Here is a 22,269-nt window from a genome sequence, read left to right as displayed (position 1 = left end):
AATCCGAACTATCTTAAAGATGATTTCAAATTTGTCTCTGAAGGTAGGAGGATAGATGCTTCACATACTAGAACCGGAGAAAGTACTTTAAGGATACCCAATCATCGAACTACTATTTTCACAAAATCCTTCTTAGTCAGTGCCTGTCGTGCATGGAATACACTTCCTGTTTCTATCAGGTCTATCGAGAGCCGAGCGAGCTTCATCCTGACTTCAAAAAAACATATTTTGGAACAAATGACTGAAACTGTCCGGCCCTAGAACGATCACATGACAACCATCCCTCACCCATTCCACCAATATAAACCTTTAAACCATGTTATAGAACGAATTTATATATATATATATATATATATATATATATATATATATATATATATATATATATATATATACTATATAAACTCATGTTATTTCAATTATCCACTGCATACTGCTGTATATTACTGAAAGTTGATAACCTTGATCTACTTTCAGCCTACTTCATTTTATTAATCAATTATTTGATCTTATCTACCTTTATAATTATTTTACTTTATCAATTTTCTGTTTTTTTTCTCTTTAATATTCATATTGATTAAAACTTTTACAATATTTTCATTAATAAATAAATCCTTAGTTTAAATAACGAAATTAACGTTTTGGTAGAGAGTTAGTGGGGAGGATATTTTTAATATTCTTTTCGAAGAATAGACATTGATATGTCCAAAGCTCCGCCAATTTATGTAGATGCATAACAATATGATTATTATCCATAGTTATTATATTACAAGTTGCTTTTCCATATCATATACAGTTCAATAATTATTTTCTTAGTCCATATTATGTAAATTCATCTATAATTTTGCTGAATTGTAAGCTATTGTATATAAGTGTATAAGCCAGTATATATTGTAATCTACATAAATAAAGTACTCAATCAATCAATCAATCCCTTTAGCACATGATGAAGGGGTTGGGATTTTTGATATGCTCACCTCCAAACTAGTCTCAACAAAGCTGCAAAGTCGAAAATTGTGTTCCAAACATTCCCTTCAAACTCCATTGTCAACTGATCTATTGTTGCTGAACAGAAAATTCCACTCTCAACACTAAAATTGCTGCAACAGTCGTAGGGAAATGCGTAAAATAGTGAAAATATACATCAAATTGAAGATGATTTCTTGCTCTATCAGCTCATAATCACCACGGGTTTTTTTCATCAATCGTTCAAAAATTATAAGACCAAAAAGATGAAAAAATTGAAGGCGGAATTTTTTTTTAAATGTCTCATCTTCAAGGGCGGATATCTCAGAAACTATGAGAGATATGGAAAAAATGTAAGGGACAAAACTTGTTGGTAATTTTGTAGAGAATACAAATGTTCATAACATGCATAGTTTCCGTGAGATATGCGAAAAATGGTACTTTCAAACCACCCCCACCACTTCAGCACAGGGGGTAGGGGTGAGGACTTTTCATAGGTTAATCCTCTAATTATCCTTAAAAGAGCTGTGGAGTTGAAAATTGTGTTCCAAACTTTTCCCTATATACCTTGTAATAAATTAATTTGGATCATCTTGTAGATTTCAGCACATGAGTGATAATTATCAAGAAATATATGAATTTAGGGCACCCTCAGTGCTTCGAGTGAAATAAGATTTAAAAAGCTAGCTCATCGAGGGGTTATATAAATATTGAAATTATATAAAACTTGCACAATTCTTAAAAAGTACAAAAACGTATTCTATTAATTAAGAACTATATCAGATTTACATGTCTAAGGATGCACAGATGAAAGAAATATTTGAATTTAATGTTGTAATATAAATATGCTCACTCAATCATTGATTTATTAGCAAATTATAAAGATATAAATGTAGCTCATGTTCATTGGATAAATTGATTTATCTAATTCCACCAGAGGCCGAACCTTTAGCCCTGAGATATATACTGAGATATATCTATATATATTAATATATTTGAGATTTACAATTTATCACTTGATTATTTTTATTAATTTGGAAAGAAGAGATTTTTGAGATTTTAAATCGACAAGCAGCAGCAAGTCGATAACTGAGCTACATATAATCTAAATGCATATATATAGTTGATGATTTAAGAAGCACATGGTAACGTTTCGTGCTAAAGAACTGAAACCTAATTTTGAGCTAATCTGTGATACTTTCTTTTTTGATATATTATATTTTGTTCTTATTTTTACTATTTTTGCTTGTTGCTCTATATATCTATATTTGTTTATTCGTTGATTTTTGTGTAATATATATATATATATATATATATATATATATATATATATATATATATATATATATATTTATGGTGTAGCCTTTATTTGTTTTCCTACTTCCATGCATGACCAATCTCATTTTTATTTATCTAGTTGCCAGTATTGAAATATTAATAAGATTACCATCCGAATTTATTCTTCACCGAATAAGTTGGTTAAGAAGGCGATATACAGCATTGATAGTCAAATCTTTGGAAATAATACGTTCCAGACATTTATATAAGTTATCCAATATCATTAAATACGATTTGAAGAATCTCAAAATCATAGCATTAAGTTGCAGCAGCGCAAATTCTCGCATCTGTATTTGCGGAATTCGACAAGTCAGTCACAGAAATTGCGAACTGTTGGAGCAGCCGACGTCAGTAACCGGCAAGACCAGAGAATTGCGGGAGCTCCTGGGCGAGCCAGTAAGAATTCGGTATAATATATATTCTAAGAACCACAATAAGGGTTATATAATTGATTACTCATGCTCTATCGACTGCAGCCAAGCAGGACAACCCGTTATTGGAAAAAAATAACGTGACAACCTTTATTTGAGCATTCGTTGCCTGGACTATATGACCAAATATTTGATTACAAAGGAAATACAACTCTAAAGCTGCGTTTACACCAGAGTTTTTAACGAGATGTTAATAACTTAATCTTTATAGATTCTATTAGATTGAACATAACTTATCATACACATGATGAACATATGTGTGTCAAGTTCCGTCATTCTAATTTTCTCATCTGGCTGAGTTTGACTGATTGTCTTGGGGTAGTACTTGAATGGAAGTGGAATAGGAGATATCTTTGTTGAATCTGAAATATTTGGAGAGAATACTGTTGGAAATCTATTGAGGGGAGATCAGTTTAATTAAGGTGTGAGAGCAAGCAATCAATTCAATGAAACAACTACAAGAAGGACTCATGAACGGTTAAAATATGAGAGATTGTCAAAGAATATTTGAAAGGAGTCAGGAGCTATTTGTGGAGTTTTTCTTAGAATCACAATGCAAAATCAATGACTACTTGAAATTTATGACTGATTTATGACTGATGTAACTATGTAACATAGTTTAGATTATCTTAAATTTTATTCATGCTCATAAGGAAGGACTCTGGTATTGCACATAGAAACTGTTCGAGAAAAGATCCCATACTTTTTCCATTCAATCACACATACTATGTTATATCTGATAACTGTGTTATATCTAGAAAATATGAAAACACCCACAGAAGTAGAATATCATTTCCAATAAGGAAACATTAACTCTTTACAGTCAATACATTGACTCTGTTAAAATGAAACCTTGAAATTTTAATAATGTGACAACCGATCATGCTTTGGAGCAAACCCTCATTCGATCATCCAAAACTGAGTGATTGAAATAGCTAGTTCTTCGAAGGCTTTCCTAAAATGGCTGCTACTATATAAATAAATCTTCCATCAAAGATATTCTGTTCAAGTATGTTGACATCATCATGGAGATCACTGGAGATTGTGAAGAAAGTCATACTTTACGAAGGAAGTAAAACAAGAATAATGAGAGATGAGAATGATTTCCAGAAGCAAAACCTTCTCACGAGAACATAACATTTTTCTTCAAGACTCTGATGAACAACAGAATCTGCATAATGTTATCAATGGTCTGGAAGCAAGTGAAGAAGTGTGTGATTCTCTTTTGAACGTACAGTAGAACGCCGATAATTCGGACGTCAAAAATACGGACCGTCAATAATCCTAATTCGTCTCTGGCAAGATATAAAATTGTCGTACCTTCTGTCCTCGGCGCTAAGCTACTTACTTTAGAGCGGGCGACGGGAGAATGGCGCGAAGCGAGGAGAAAGGGAGTGTAATAATTGAAATCATTGAATACTGTATACGGTATGCATTTTTAACAGCTTTGTTTCTTGAATATTGCGTGCTGGCCGTTTTTTAACGTAATTTAGATGATCCGGATAATTTGATAATCCGGATGGGGCCCGGTCCCAATTGATCCGGATTATTGACGTTCTACTGTAGAAAGAAATAGTTATTCGGTCTCCAACGATTTTTATCTGAACATAGTTGTGGCAAATTGTAAAAGTGTATTCTCACATATAAAAAGAAAAAGAGTTCTGTCATTCTCCACGATGCAATCAATCAAAAATCCTAGTCTTAGTTCATTCTAGGACAAAAATATCTGATCTCTGTATTTTTACTAGGTAGCTGTTTAAAGATAAATCAGCATTGAAGTTTTAGTGCAGCATGCATTTCTACAATAAACGCAATCTCTGTCAACATCTGATGGATATTTGAAAAAAACGCTTAATCTCACCTGGCCCATGAAATTGTAAGTGAAACTAGTTGTGGATTTGACTAAATCCCTAAATATCGTTGACAAATTCGCATAATGATGATATGGCTCTCCTGAATTCAACTCCTACTTCACTTTTCAAAACTTCAATACGCTGAAAGATTATGAAAACTTTGTGATGAGAAGAGTTATGAGAATTCTCAATGAAGATGGAGTTATACAGGTGGACATAGCTTTACATGTCTATGGTCTAAATACAAAGGTAGTGAACATACTAGAAGCAGCAGAGTAAAAGAATCACACCAATAATATGCTCTCCAAACCATTGAGACTTGATTTCTAAATCTGTGGCAGAGATTTATTTATGTGACATGCAAGAATCTATGAAGGAATAATCCATACGTTAGCTACGTGAAGGAATACATTCATTCATTCATTTGTGGATAAAATTACGAATCATATAGATATGTTTGAGAAAGAATAACAGGCATGGCCCAAAACTATTCTATTCCCAAATTTTGATACTGAATAACTTGTTACCATTTCAAAACAGTCTGAACAGTCTGAATACCATAATGGATGAATCAATCAAAAGTTAGTGGAATATCATTATAATAATACTGTTAGAAATAATTTGAATGAATATTTAAATTTTCATTTCATTTTGATTTGACACATATCTATTATTATATTGGATATAATTTCTCGAAATTTCACGACAAACTGAAGATTCACGAAAGATTAAAAATTTCATACAAAACATAATAATTATTATGATAATGAATGAATGAATGACGAATCCCATTTCCATCATAAAGAATTAAGAAATTCCACAAACATTTCTTGGAAATTAACTGACCACTATATCAAGTAAGCGTGGCCAGTGTGTAATTAATAATATAATTTAGCCTGCAGCGCATCACAATAAATTAATTTGAAATAAAAACAATAAAACATGAACACATATGAATATTATCATTATTCTATCTTAATATATTTCTTGAAACTCAAGTTTCGTTTATTTCAAAAAGTCATTTCTCAGTTTCCTTGCTGAATGAGATGAAGTTTGTAATTTTGACCATCATTTGTATATTATGATGAGAATTATCAATTATAGAGGCTTGAGAGTTGAAAAATCGTGTTCAGCGACCGAAAATACATAAGATAGCGTTCCTGAAATACATAATTTGAATGCATAGACTAGTGTAGGAGCGATGCAATTATAGTACGCGCATTAATCATGGGGGAGGACCGCGCCGCAACGTAACAGTGCTATTTATCCCCCTCCCACCACCACATCCATGATCGGACATGACCACCCCCAAACTATATATATCATTGGATTTAGGAAGAAACGGCCTACAACGTTTATTGGGAATTTTTTCCTCCAAGTCGGCTAATGACTTGAATGTTCGAGAAATGACAAAAAGTCCATAATAAAAAAATACATTTTTCGAGATATTTTATTTTTTTACGGAAAACTATGCGGTTTATCGCCAAAATGTAGAGAACCACATTGAAAGCCAGTTATGTGTACATAATATTGAGAAATAATTAAAAGCTGTACTATGAATAGTAACTGCAGGACAGGCGATTTTATAAGCGCGCGTTTTTCACAACTTACTCCCCTCCCCCAAAGCTGTCGACCACCCTGGGACGAGACGACATCGAGTTTCATATACACTAAAGACCTCCTAACAATAATTCGAAGTCAAATTCTCTGCCTCTCTCATGTATGCTCAATGTAAGCCAGCGCCTGTACTATACTGACTGTAATCATTCTTGCTCTCCAATCTTCATAGCCAGATGTCATCCGAAAAATACCTGTCTGCCCAAGAAATGACCCTTGTTGTACGACTCTATGTCATACAAGGAAATCATATATAACTATTATTTCATCATTTCATCATTGTTCCATCTTTAATCAATAATCGTGGATATCTTAATATGGAGAATTAAGAACTTATGGAGAATTAGAACCCCTTTTTTAATGTACAGAGCTTTTCTACTCACTTTTAAACGGTAATAAATTATTAGTTCAACTGAAAGAGGTCAGCCATTTAAAAGGCTTGAGTGGGTAAATCACTTTTTTTTACTCCAATCAATGTATTCTGTTGGTGCAAGAAGTGATATTCTAGCTCAATTAGAGGAAACTGCTTTGTTAAGCGCTCAACAATAGTCACATTGACAAGTATAGAATTGGGAAATGATTCAAACACTGAAATCTTCCACTTAATAAATGAATAGGAATATTGGGTGAGGATAGTAAAACTATACTTGAAGTGAATGATGAATAGGGAGTACAATAAAATGAATACAACCACATCCACATTCCTTTGAAATGCACTGTATTTGGAAGTCTAAACCAAGGATCAGACACTTTCTGCATCTGATATTATCACGAATGAAAACACATCTGAAGTCTGATGCTGCTATGCTAAAAAAATTCACAGTCATACTTCTTAAAAAAAAAATAGATGAATAAATATTTTCAAGAAAATTTGACGTGAACCGCTGCCTCATTGGTCTGAATGAATGGGTGATAATGACTTTTATCATTATTATTTAAAGCCAAATACATGTGAGTTCTTTCTCAATACATCATACAATATAACAAATTATTATTTTTTCTTTCTGGGTAATTTTGTTTAACCATATCATGCGTGATGAATTAAGCGCTGTTCTTTTGAAATGACATGATCCGCAATAATAAGCCAGAATGAATGATATTCGTTATCAGTTCTGTAGCTGACCAAACACTGTTTATGATGTACTCTTCACTGCAGAGAAGCCATCTTTTCTTGATTTCAATTCACGAATATGATATCAAGTTTATGCTTCGCATGTTATCCACTTCTTGCTCTTGAATCTGGTTTCAGACTGATGAAAAAGCAGTAACGATTCAAATGAGAACAAGTAGATGTTTGAGTAGTAACAAGAGTAGTATCTTTTTAATTCTAAAGCATGTTGATACTCTTTCATGTGCTAATGATAACCAGCCTATTAGATTATATATTCTCTCAAAAAACCTACAAATCCTCATCCTCAATGCGATAGAAAGGCATTTTAATCTCAAGATTTCGTTTTTATGACTATGCAAAGTTGAAAAGATCGCAGCAGATTTTTGAACTATTGGATCGAATCCAGATTCTGAATTACCTGGACCTATAAATGATTATGGAGAAGATAGTGAGTCAATTACAGTAGCCTGCCGTTTCAAGAATCCTGATGAAAATTGTCCAAATAAAAGTTCGAGGACACTATCTACCCACTCGCAAGGCCACAACATATGCTATATTATCTAGGTTTGAAAAAATATGTCACTCATAAGATCGTAAAGCCTTATGGATTTGAATGGTCTAGAATTTGAATGTAAGCTAATAGGAAGATGGGCGTGCAACTGTTGAAACTAGTGGGCTTAACTAGTTTTTATTATGATTCAGGTGAGTTTATTCGACCAGGCACATGAAACCAATGATTCAATTGTTAATAGAAACATTGTAAAGCGTTTGACTAATGCATTCTAGTAAGTCGGCTGTGGAAAATATAGTAAAGCATTCTAATAAAAAGGATTTTAGTAGTTTTATTTGAAGGAGTATAATTTGAGAAAATTACAATAGCACGAACTATATACACAATATCTGTATATAACAATACTGGAGAACCAGATTGACCCAGATCCCAAATTTAGAAATGATGAAAAAGTATATTTTTGAACAATTCTCTATTTATTTTATTAGTTACAGTAGCAAAGACTTGAAAAAGGCAAGTTCATCAATACCCTAGTAGAATTAATGGCAAAATAAAATAAATTAAACAAGAGTTACAGAGTTGGTAATCCAGATTATTGATTGCCTCGAGTTTTCGAATTTCAATTAATATCCTGTATGGTAGAAGATTGATTATTCTCGGGAACTTCAAGAAAAATCGCGTATGATATAAGAGATGACAGTAGAATATTGATAGGAAATTGAATTTTCAACCGTACTCGTTTATCAAGCTGCATGTGAAATGTCAGAGAAACATGAATTTGAGGATTGGATTCACCAAACATGAAGCAATGGAAAAAAGAGAAGAATTTGGAATGAAGTAGTTCGTAGTGCCTTAAAAGGAATATGTGGGCTGCGACCTTACCAAACAACGCTAAAAAGAAGTTGCTGATTTACAATTGGAGAAGATACCATTTATCAACAATGACAGCCAACCACATCCAACGAACTTGAAAAATGCGATCGCTGATTTCAAGTTTTATGGCCTGTCTCAAGGTGATCAAATGATAATAAAAGGATCGATATCATACTTCTCGAGATTCTAAAATTAGACTATCAGAAACTTTATAGACTGTTGGAAAAACACCTTTTTGGAAACCAAACACAACAGTGATTGCAATATTTAATTTCAAGTGAACTTCTTGCAATCTGCACAGCTATATTAATTATCGGTACTTGAAAATTGTTCAATTCATTCCGGATAATATATGTTGAGTTTATCGACACCGAAAGAACGTCGTTAAGTGGCACCACAGAGGATTATTATAAGTTTACTTCTGAGTTTGAATTTATTTATTTGTTTGTCGTGAAAATAAAGTTTAGAAAGTGAAAGAAGTTCAATACTAATCCTATATATACGCATCTTATTGCCACTGCTATTGGGCTCTAACTAGGTGTGTAACAAGGTCAAACAAAAATGCCAGCCCAAGTGATAAAAAATGCAGCACTTTTTCCAAGTCCAGTCTCAGTCAAATCAAATCAAATCATTCATTTATCATTAATAATAATATCAAAAGATAAAAACTTGGAAATTATAATAGTCAATAGATATTTATCAGCAAAGTAAGTAGAAAAGACTTGGAATGAAAGGATCTAGGGATGAAACACCATTATCTTTTTTGATGCTGAATGAATCTAGCAAGTAGCAAGAATTTAAAAGCGAGCGTTCGAAGCAAAACGAGATGCAAAAAAAGCATTTCAAGGAACAATTGAATTAAACACTGCACTAACTTCAGGGAACTTTGTTTACGTCCAAGTCGAAATCGAATGAATGTTCGAAGGAATCTCCTGAGAAGCCCATTGTTTCAGAATCGAACAGTCATTATTTCTCTGAAAGTATTAGAGTGGGGAGTTTGGTTAGGAATACTAACCATCCAAGAACCAAGATCCAAGATGAAAATAAAGGCATTGTGAATGTTGACTTTTCTGTTAATAGTTATTTAAAAAGTCAAACTTTACGAAGATGCATATCAAATTCTAAGGAACTATTTCTAGGAGAAGATTATTAGAAAATAAAAAGTAATATTGTTTCATTTCAATAGCAGCAAGAGAACAAGGAACGAGCAGTTACATTTTCGAGTATAATATCAGGAAAGGAAAAATTAGCTCATTAGTATTTAGACTAGATAGCTATGGTATTGACAATCTGAAGATTGATATTGTTTGATATAATAATCATAATCAACATTCTAGTTGAACCAAGACTGGAAAATCTAGCTTGAGATGATTGAAGGAAAAGATTCTTCGTGAAGAGAAGAGGTTTCTCTTAGATGCTTGGAGAAAATAGCTTATGAAAGATGCACTTAAGTACAGGGTGGCACAACCTGGTTCTCTCCACCAACACAAAAAGATAAATATAGAGAGCAAGCTAAAATATGTATTACAAAACTATTGATAAATTCATAGCTACTTTTATCATAAGGGAATATCAAGAGACAGTCATAACTTCTCCAATGAGGATTTCAAAACGAATCTATTACTTTTTCTAAAATAGTGCTTTATCTACATTCAATTGAATTGATTTGAGCCTACATTTATGAAGATCATGCTGTATTGCATTAACCGGATCAACTACATAGTTTGAATCATTCCTGATATTATCACACAGCTGGTCCAGTTGATCTTAGTTGAAGCAGCCAGCATGAAAATAAAGAGCATGAGATAAAGAAGGTTCAACATTAGAGGAAGGTGATTGCAGAGTTATGAAACTATGCAGCTCCTAATAAAGCCATTAAGACGAATGTCATCATGATGAATTCATCAATGCGAAGGTTCAGAGTGATTTCTAGTCAATTATATAACACAAAGATGATAGGAATCTTGCAAAAACCTGTGATAGACTTGAAGATGAGAGTGAATTCACGAGAAAAACTGATGATGAACTTATCGACGAGTAAGGAATTTATGGATCTACCGGATAATATTTCAACGTCAAACAAATCAGTGTTTAAAAGATCATTAATATGGATGAAGGGTGAAGATACTAGAGCAGTGAGGATGCTTCAATGGACGACATTTGGATCTAAATGTCAGGGCTAAGGTCCGTCCGACACAACCAGATCTACTGCCAACGGGTTTCGTATGCTTCTTCTCTGATGTTCGCATTATAATGGCAATAAGTTTTCACAAAAAAGAATCACTCTAGTTGGTTCCAGCTAATCAGATGACATACACATTCACCCGCAAATTCTTTCCAGTTTTCCAACATCTAGCTACATTATCATTCTATTTTTTTGAGCTTTTTAGTCGTTCAATCTTTTTGTAACTCCGATTCTCATTTTTCTTTTTTTTTCCATGATCTACATGCAAATAATCAGCCGCTTCTTGCTCTACTACTAACCTCTCATTTTCCTTCTTATACGATTTTGTTCAATGTTTCCTTATTTTCTTCTATCTCCTTTTCCTCCGTACACTCCTGCTTCTCCTACTTGATTTTTCTTCTTTCTCTTTGGTCACAATTTTCTGATCAGAGATCATATCATTATTCTTCTTTTCAATCTTATTCTCCTCCTAGTTCACTTTCCTTCTTTTACTGCCTTGTTTCGTTCTGTGCTGTTCTTGGATTTATCTCTATCCCTTCCTCATTTCCATTTTTCCATTTAAATTCTTCTCATCTCCTCTTACTTCCTCTGTTTCTTTCACCCTGCATTATACTTCTCATTCAACCCCTTATCCATGGCAATCATACAATCTTACCTCTTCTCACTCTTCATACTCTCCTTCTCTTCTTTTTCTCTTTTCTTCTTTTTTCTCCCTTCTTCCCCTCTTTCTCTTAACTCTCTTATCCTTCACACTAATCCTCTTTTTCTTCACACTATTTTCATTTCTTACCCCTTATTCCAAGCTCAATCCATCTTAAACCCCTTTCCCTCCTTCTCAAAATGCATGCACTTCTTCCAACTTCTATCTGGTTTCTTGTACTGCTATTTTTCTTCACCATCCTTTTTCATCATCTCCCAGAATCATTACCCCTTACCACTTCTAATCGCATCTTTTCATATTTTTTGTATTATAATTTTTATCATTTCCTTCTCATTCTCAATCCCATCATCCTCGAAGTCTTTATCTTCAACCTCCATTCTCTACTCCCATCTTCTATAATATTATCTGCTACTTTATCTGAAACACCATAGGTTCCTTCTAAATCTAATTTGTCGCTGATGAACTTCTCTTTCTTCCCTCCTTTCCCTTTCCCACATCATACTCAACTTCTTCATCTTTAATCTTTCACTTCTCCCATATTCTCTCCTCATACTCATTTTCCCCATTTCCACTTTATTTTCATTATCTTCGAGGAATCTCATCCCTCCTTTCAATCTCATTTTCTCCTCTTCCTCCATATGTTCTCCCCCAACATTCTCCCCCCCTCTACATTTCTTCATCGATGGTTCCTTCTCGATCTAATTTCTCCCTCTTTGTTCTCACATTCATCCTCTCTCTCTCCTGAAACAGGAAAATCTACGGCTGAACGAGAAAATTCGTGAGCTGGAGGTCGACTGCCGATTGAGGGTTGATGACATCGAACAATACGGACGGCGCCACTGCATCCGTATCTTTGGGATCCCTGAAACTGACCAAGAGGACACCGATCTGCTCGCCCTGAAGGTATTCAAGGGTAAGCTGGACCTGCCCGTCACCCTGGAGGACATCAACCGTCCTCACAGAGTAGGAAAGCGTCAGCCTCACCAGCAGGGACAGCCCAAGCCGAAGGACCGCCCGATCATCCTCCGCTTCATCAGCTAGATGACGAGAAGGATGGTTTTCGACGCTAAACGCGAGCTGAAGGGGTCCGGGATCAAGATTCGGGAGGACCTGATGTCGGAGAGGCTGAAGATCCTGAACGCGGCAGCTGACCTTCACGGCCATCGCAACGTGTGGAGCGTTGACGGACGGATCAAGGTGGCAACCAAGTACGGGGACAGCAAGAGAGTGCACACCATCGAGAGGATGGCTGATCTGCACAGGATAAAGGTGAGCCACTAAACAATTCTCTAAACTAGTCGTCTGAGCAGATCCATGATGCACCTTATTATAATTAATACAAACTGTTATATTGATCTAAACAATATCAACTCCAACTCGATACATAAAATAACAGTTGATGGTAATGCAGCTCCCCTACTGCAGCTCAGTGAAAAACCTAGGCATCATTATGGATAAAAACCTCGACTGGTCAGAACAAGTCGGTAAAACCTGTAGAAAGGTTTTCTCAGCAATGCATTCACTTAAAAAATTACAAGATGTCCTTCCTAGAAGTATACGATTATTACTGGTCCAATCTCTGATTTTTCCACATTTCACGTACTGCAACTCTGTCCTCAATGACATGCAAGTTACACTCAATGATAAAATGCAGCGCTGCCAAAATTATTGTCTACGTTTTGTTTACTCTCTCTAAAATATGGCAATCCTAATTATTTCAAAAATGATTTTAAATTTGTTTCCGATGGTAGGAGGAAAGATGCTTCCCATACTAGAACTGGTGCTTATACTCTTAGGATACCTAATCACCGAAGTACTATCTATTCTAAATCGTTCCTTGTCGCGAATGGAATAATAAACTTCCCAACTCTATTAAATGCATTGAGAGCCGAGGGAGCTTTATCTTGTCTTATAGAGAAAATAACTGAGTCTGTCCAACCCTAGAGCACTGCATGACAAATATTCTAATCTCCCTTCCTTGCCATTCTTCGTTCCATTCATTCATCCATCTTACATAATACATATTGATCATGTCTCTCAACATTTTCTGTTCTTTAGTATGTATATCGTAATTATTACTCAACCATTTTCTAAAATCTTAATTAAATCACACCCTATAACGTTTGTTCCATTTATCTATTTTGAATCATTAATGCAATATTGTATTCACTATAACTCATTCTAATATCATCCATTTTATCCATTCATCCCATTTCCAAGATTCAAATCACATATTCACATGTTATAATATTCCCAACAGCTCTATTCCATCACAACCCGGTCGTGTGTTGATGGGAAGGATATTATTTTATATCCTTCTTAAAGAATCGACAATTATTTGTTGAAACACTGCAGATTTATGAAGTTACATTACAATTTTATATTATCGTTATTCCAATTGCATATCATTTTTATTCTCATTGATTAATTATCTATAGTTTGTAAAATTCGTTGAATAATTAGCATTACCGTCATTCAATGTAAAATTAGTGTATAAGCCAGTAAATATTGTAACATACATTAATTAAATTATTAATACATTAATCTCTTTTCCATCTCCTCTGTTTGCATGCTCTCTTCCTCCAATACTATACTGTTCTCATCACCTTCTAGGTAGACTACCTCTTCCCCTTTTAATCCAATTTTCTTCTGTTCATCTCACCTCTACTCACTCCTCTGTGTACTTGACAAAGTACACTTCACCGTCATTATAATCTCCACTAGGGGCATGCAAGTAAGGCCACATCCAGTCAGAGGAGAGTTGTTCACATAGCAGTGGGGAAGGATGCGCTGATCTGCCTTCAGTGATAGCTGCTCATCCGAGGCGGCTGTTGGTGACTTTGGGCAAGGTCGTGAGTCGAAGGGTCGTAAAAAACACACTGGTGAAATATTTTTCTCCGGCTGACTTGAACTTTTCGACGTAATAATTTACAGCCGACAAAGAAGAAGCATTTCTCTGTTGCACGAGGCACGACGAATGATAACAATTGGAAGGCAAGAGACACTGGATCCTCCTGAGACCACTTAGTACACGCACGAATAGCCACGCACGCACGCAATGGATCGTTGGTGACCGAAAAAAGGAAGAGTGATTAAAAAAAACAGAAGTTGGAATCTTCCTTACATAAATTAAAAGCAGCGAGATGTGCTATTTATTAAACATTGAAAGCACGCGAACTGTTATTTAGATCGTAGTCCAAGTTGAGGACTTATTTGGTTGAATTGAAATATATTTAATTTATTTGCACAATTTATTTGTAAACTTCAACGATCTGCTCAACTGAACATACAATGGGCCGAATTGCTACACCAGAATTTATTCACGATAGAGAGATTTGGAAATAACTTCTTACATTCTTTGCTTACGCGTAGACTCTCACGCAAAATAGACTCTCAAATTGATTAGTTAATGAATGATAGTATTAATGAGAGTTAACCAACATTCTAAACACACTGCTCTACTTGAAAGAGAAAATTAGTATTGTTTTTCACGAATAATTTTCAATTGGCTAAATGGATAATGTGATTTTTCTACTGTTGTACTAAGGACCGGTTTCCGAGCTCGCAATTAGTTAAGTTCTACACTCAAAAACAGCTGGAGTCAGAAAATTGGCTTACCGAAACAGAGCGAAGTCGTGCTTTTTTATGAACTTCTTTTCTCATTTCTTTAATAAATTGGAAACTTTTTTATTTGACGAATTTCATTCCTAAATAATTCAAAATAGCTGAAACTTTACACCATTTCCTTTTAATTTTCTTGTGTTCAATTTTCTAGTTTTTCGAAATTTAATTTGAACGTGACTATGACTATGACTACTACGACTACGCCCCATTCCGGAAAGCCAATTTTTCGACTCTAGCTGTTTAAAATCTAGAACTTAGCTGAATCCCGAGCTTGGAAACCGGCCATAAATTTATTAATCTGACAAGTTAGACTATAGGAGGCTTTTCTGTAATAATGAACTTCCATCAATTAATACGATTTTCACGGCATTGGAATTGATTGAAAGATATTTTATAAAAGAATGATTAGTATCTTAGGCCTAATTGTTCATTCAACAATTAATTTCATGGGACTGTTCATTTATGAGAATGTTAACAGTAATAATAAATTAGAGGATTTGTTGAATAATTTCTTTTGGTTCACCATTTAATTCCACCATCCAGCCCTTCTTTAAAAAATGAGGGAGAAGAAAATGTTCTCCAATGTGGAGAACTCGGTAATAATCACAGAATAAAAATGGCAATGAGTCACTAGTTTCATTTCAGTACTTCACTAGATTTGAATCATCACTAACTGAAGGTCCGCTTTAGTTGAATTGCATCAACTCACCTGGACCAGCTTGATATACCTAAAAGATAATTGTCGATCATTTGAATTATCCTGCTTCTAGCACACCAGCATTATCAAATTGGTGATTGAATTGGGAAGTTACTGATTGTTAATTGGGTCATGCAGAAAAACGTATCGGTAAAACAATATTCATATACATTATTATACAAGTCAGGCAGGGGCGTGTATATAAGGGGCGAAATAATGAATATGAAGAAAAATCAGTACAGTAATTACAGAAAAGGGTACAGTAATCTGAATTTTTGACGGCCTGACGGTAAGGTAAAAAGGGTGTTCAGCGCAAATCACCCTCTGAATATGAGAAGCAAAACTGATATTAAGTATTATTGGGTGTTACTTAAAGCCACTAACTAAACATTAACCTCGGCCCCCCCGGCAAAAAATATATTCTATATTTGCCTTTGAAGTCAGGTAAAAACAGCATGCATTTACCCAGAATCGCTTAAAACCTTAATATAGAGTACCCAGTCTAGAGGTTATGTGAAGAAAATGATAACTCAATTCACACACAATTTTAAGTCTAGATAAAATAATGTACTGCAATTTTGAATTTATCAGATTAATGAATTTCCAAATATGAATCTAAACAAAAAAAAACTTTCATCACAATTGTGAAAATATTAAAAATCTCACTTGAAACCACGAGGAATAATGAACATGAAACAATAATCTACCTAAAGAAAAAGAAAAAGTAAGATTGGGAACATTCTTCAATGACTTGAGTCGTTCAAATTCGCTAAACTGGGATGAACAATGGTCAAAACACCGCCTCAAACTGATAAGTCAAAAAATGATGGGGCGAATATGAGTGTATGTTTATGATTTATGCTAATTTAAAAGCTCACATAAATCAGACGAACAATTTATGAATTTATTAAACGCTTCCTTCGACCGCCTACTGTTCCTGTAAAGGTTAATGATAATAAAGCACTTCAGTTATGAAGTTGAGCTTACAGCTTTCAATAACTTTCAAAGAATGACTTATGTGGCGACATGACACGTTGTGGTAGGTTTAGATTAGGCTGGCGCACAATAACACATTGAATGTAAATCAGTAACAATTGGCAACTAGAAGGCGTTTCATAATAAGAGAAAACGATCGGAGCACTGTCTCAATTACGATTACGATAACGCTACAGACAATATAACAGGTGTTGAATTATTTAGCTTTTATCAAATTAGTTTTTATATTGAAATTCAACTATAGAAAAACCGATCGAATTGAAAGCGATCAGATTGTTCTATTGTGTTGGATTGATTTTCTTTTACTCATCTTCTAATTTGTTGATAAAATATCTTTCGTTGATGAAATTCCTGTCTTTCCTTTTCTATTTTCTTTCTATTCATTACCATTTGTTTTATATCCACTTAGACTAGAAAATACCCGAAATTATTGATGGTGGAATTATAGGAATTCGTTTTTAGCTATCATTATCAATTTTGAACCAAAAGTAGATTAGATCAGGCTGTGCATAAATGCCTTTAATTGATCAATGCTAATAAATAAATTGGATTGATCAAACCCTTTGGATTACTGAAATGATCCTCATTCTGGATGTTGGAAAAAGAAATTTATGAATTTGGGATTTGATTGAATTTACTTTGGTACTTCCAACATTGTGCAGTATAAACATATTTCTATATGATTCATTCAAGCCAATGTTATTGCTTAAAACAGAATATTCTATTTTAATCTCGCTATAAGGTTCCAGTATTCCTCAATTGCTCATTAGAAAACAATTTTAAATTACAATTCCACCGACAATGAATAAAGAACTTAAAGACATAAAATTATACAATTGAATAACTCGCTGAAGAATAGAATGTTTTTTCAAGTTATAGATTCTAAATGGAGTACGGTATGAGTCTAAAGGAAGTATGGTAGTCATCTAACAACAGAACATGTCCTGCATTTAAACTGGTAGGACGTGTGACAAACAGTTGGAAAGACTGCCAGAAGAGGGCGCCACTTCACATGCAAGTTAAATCTTATTTGTCTAGGAAAGGAATTTGCTTATATTTTTAGACATTTACGGGATAGGTGATACACGATTGACGCATTATCACTCATCAACTAATGAACTGATTAACTTACAATAAGATTATGAATTTACCGAGGATGGATATAGGCTTCTTTCATTGTTTTTAATCCATTAATTCTAATTATTCAATAATTAAAGCAAATTTATTCAATGTTCACACAACTATAAAAGCTCAATCATACAGATCTTTCTCCAAGTAGTTCAATTAGTGAAACGCCTGACGTCCATTCATGGTTAGTTTCGGGTTCGAGACCAAACTCATTTTTTGCTGGAAATTTTCAACTTCGATGAAGATTTTTGACGAAAACGTACTTTTGACATAATAATTATTCTATTTTTTATTTTTGCTATACATAAGGAGGTTGAGATTGCATTTTACAACACAAAATGTTCCCAGTGCACGGGGTGCCACCTGCTAGTAACATTATAAAAGTGAGTGCTTTCCATTATATCATCATCATCCATTATATTTTGTGCTTGAAGAAAGGTCTTACTGGTACTTCTACGATGAATAAATAAAATATGATTAATAATAAAATCTTTATAAATTTGAACAATTTAATTGCTTATAACTTTGATAATCTATGCTATAATATATATTTATCAAAAATGTCACCAGCCTTGTGCACAAAAAGTTTCTGACCTAACCCCGAATTAAACTCCTTCATAATATTAAATTCAACCGCTTTTGAAATTTCTTTCTTCTGAAGTGAAATAATGCGAACGATAATGCTTCTCTTTTTGCTCTTACTCAATCACCAAGGAGTCATACTTATACAATAAGTACATTGATTTGGAATAAAAACAACAACATTCTTGAAACACCCTTTTTCAGAATAAGGATACAAGTCTAGTTATAAGTTTCTCCCATTATATCTACGGTCAAAATACTAGATTAGAACGTCTCCCGGCTACATCACGAATATAATATTATTTATAGTAGTTCTCGTGGCTCATAGCCGTAGAACAGCTTGGCTTAAGTAAGGCATAGAACTGATAATCAGAGATCTTCCATTCACTAATTCTAGAGAAGTTGTACTATACAGTTATAAAATAATGCTGATAAAAAATTAAACTATTATCGATCATGATAAATGATTCAGTCACGATCTTGAAAAGGAACAAAAGTGATGATTCAGTTGAAGAACAAGAGAGAATTCATTAATGGAGTTGTGAATGTACCGCATGATTGTAGCTCGGGTTATATGAGTTCACAAACATCAAATTTAAGGATTATTATTGAAAAATATTGAAATTGACATCTCCATAGCCAAGGTACTATCAACCTTGCTCTGCATCAACTGTGCTGACAATTAATTGAATACAGTATAATTATCCAGTCATATGGATTCGCATGAAATTTTCGGAAACACTAAAGCTGCGTTTACACCGGAGTTAATAACACGAGTTACTATTAACAAAAGTTATCAACTTGACTGAATCGTCAAAAATTCTTCTTAAAAGTTAATAACTTGTGTTTTTAACAGAAAATTCCTTGTTATTAACAAGATTATGTTATCAATATGATTTATTGACTTCCATATGATTTCATTTAATGAGAGTATTCATATAAAAGCCGGGATAAAAAATTTCTTCAAAATAATTTAAATTGAAACAGGTGTATGAACATTAACATCTGATCGAATATAGCAAGATTCGCATCAATATGTCAGCATTATTTTAATGGGGAGTATTGATGCTATTATTAAGAAATGCTGACTGTTTGAAGTGAATATCAACAAGCTGCATACACAGGCGAGTTATTAACTTGACTGAATCATCAAAAATTTCTCTTAACAAAAGTTAATAACTTGTCTTTTAAACGGAAAATTCCTGGTTATTAACAAGATTTATGTTATCCATCGAGAGTGGGTAACTTTTGTTAATAACAGGTTCCTCTCTTCCCCGCAACCCCATCGCTCAGCACACTGCTACACATAGCGCGCTAGTGTTCCCTACCAACTACAGCAGCAGGTGAAGCACGTAAACACATGTGTTTGTCTATTTTGTGGATGTGAAGATCTATTGCTGACCTGAACAGACTGTTTTTGTATATTTTCAATAAATAGAATGGAAGGTGAATGGAAGCAGGATCAAGTAATTAATTTGATAACGCTCTATCGTGAGCACCCGGTGCTATGGGACCCGACTAATGCGTGTTTTAGATATTTCTATATTTTAAATAAATATCCTAAACTCTTAAACGAGTCCCCTGTGGCTAAAAACCGCAAAGTGACTGCAAGTCTTTCTTTCACTGGAATGGATTTTCTGTAGATGGTGTCCTTTTTCCCAATTCTGTGCCCCGGTTGTCCGATCAACCACTCAACATCACAGCTGGTCATGCGGAGGAAATTCTTAATGCTTCCGTCGCACCTTAGCTCGTCTGAAAGAGGGTCACGATCATCTTCATGCAGATCTTTTAACATAGCACTCCCACTGTACACAGTCCTTGCTCTGAGGGACGGTCTAACCCAATATCTCCTACGTCCCCTTTGAGCAGAGGTAGCCAAAACAAACGCACGCAGCTGCAGCGAGAACAGCGTCATCATCTCGCATCATTGTCTCATCTAGAACTCCATGAGCGTTGATATGGAGTGACTTTGAAATTCTTGCTAGAGCTTGTGGGAATTATACCGCTGGGAAGATCCCGACTTTTCATTCTTTCAGATGATTGATTTCTTTCAATGATATATTAAATACAGCTGACTGAAAAGTTATCAACTTTTTGATATCAAAACTAGCAGCTAAAATAAAATGTTATTAACATGTTAATGACTTTTGTTACCAACATCAGTTAATAACAAAAATGTTGAAAACATTTGTTATTAACTCCGGTGTAAACGCAGCTTAATTCTTCAAGCGTTAACTGATTTTATTCTGTCTATAATTTAATAAATTGAATAAATCAAAATTGATTCAAATAGTTGTCCTCACAATAAAGCCCATATAATCGCAAAGAAAAATAAGGACCTCGTTCGATCAGTTCTACCATTGATAGGGTATCTCTGATAGCAGACAGTTAAAAGCTTTAAAATCACTCTCTGGTGGTCTCAACTTGAACTATGGACCCATTCATCCTCAACATCAACCTACAAATTATTACACGTGTACAAGTCTATGACCTATTTGAGTGACATCCCTAGCAATAGATGGATCCTATCCCAGGTACATGTGATCTTCAAAGCACAATAATCCTCTTTTCTTTTTATACTAATCTCTTTTAATCATTGATAAACCAATTTGTGAATTTCATTTGTTGTGACAGTGAATTTTGTTGTATACTTCATATAGGGTTCAGTACAAAGTGTTATGGATAGAAAACTGTTATTAAACCGCTTTGTTCTATACGATTATACAAATCACTTTTGTATGATAACAAAAGTGTGTTTCCTTTATCGACAGAACAGAAAAAAAGATCCATCAATAGAACAAATGGAAGACTTGAACTTGCTATTACGAGAAATCAGCCCCCTTAATCTTGATTGATGAGATGATTGACTACAACTCAAAAAAGTGCACTTAAATCAGTAATTAGCTCGAACAAGAGACCTTCACATTTACAAAAATGTTAGCTGTACCATTTGTCAACACCAAGAAATGCAGACGCTTCAATATTCATCTGAATAGTTGTCAGCTTTTAATGTCTGCAGATGGCGTTGCTAATTTCAAGTCCAGGAAATCGTGAGAGACCGGTTAATAGCGAAAAGAAACGGAATAACTTAAATCATATTTCTATTCTACTTGACGTTCTAATATATCACTTATAAATTGGTACACATAATAAAAAAATGATGTAATCTATAAATTGATACTCATAATAAAAAAATGATGTTGATGTATTAACTGGGTAAGAATTAAGCTGCGTTTACACCAAAGTTATTAGCAAAATGATAATAGCTTAATCGTTATAGTATCTATTAGATTGAACATAACTTATCATACACATGATGAACATTATGTGTTTGTCAAGTTCCGTTCAATCCAATAGAATCTATGAGGATTAAGTTATTAACATTTTGTTAATAACTTTGGTGTAAGCTCAGCTTTACTGGAACAAGAACCTAATGAGTTAAAGCCAATTTCAAACAAACATAGTGATATGAAGTAACCAGATTATTTATTTATTTATTTTTATTTATCTATTTATTTATTCCTTGAAAAAGCATTACAATAATTCACAATTAGAAATATAACAACAAAATGAATCAATAGGAAATACAAATAAACATAAGGAACTACTTCCCCAAAAGAGCAAGCTCGAGCTTGGGGAAGGAGCAGCCGTACCTTGACTACTTACTTATTATTAATTAACATTACAGTATATACA

General features: G+C 34.0%; 2 protein-coding genes across 3 annotated transcripts in view; both read right to left on the bottom strand.

The window, feature by feature from the left end:
- The window catches only part of LOC111045510 (neurobeachin-like protein 1), a 400,901-nt gene that overhangs the window by 79,856 nt on the left and 298,776 nt on the right, over positions 1–22,269 (bottom strand). The gene's annotated exons all lie outside the window — the stretch shown is intronic.
- LOC111045509 (cuticle protein 7) overlaps positions 1–22,269 on the bottom strand; it is a 62,140-nt gene that overhangs the window by 13,968 nt on the left and 25,903 nt on the right. The gene's annotated exons all lie outside the window — the stretch shown is intronic.

Source organism: Nilaparvata lugens, chromosome 7 (assembly GCF_014356525.2).
Source record: "Nilaparvata lugens isolate BPH chromosome 7, ASM1435652v1, whole genome shotgun sequence".
In the NCBI taxonomy this organism is placed as follows: domain Eukaryota; kingdom Metazoa; phylum Arthropoda; class Insecta; order Hemiptera; family Delphacidae; genus Nilaparvata; species Nilaparvata lugens.
The sequence above is the reverse complement of the archived record's forward strand: the minus strand, read 5'-3'. Positions and strand labels throughout refer to the sequence as shown.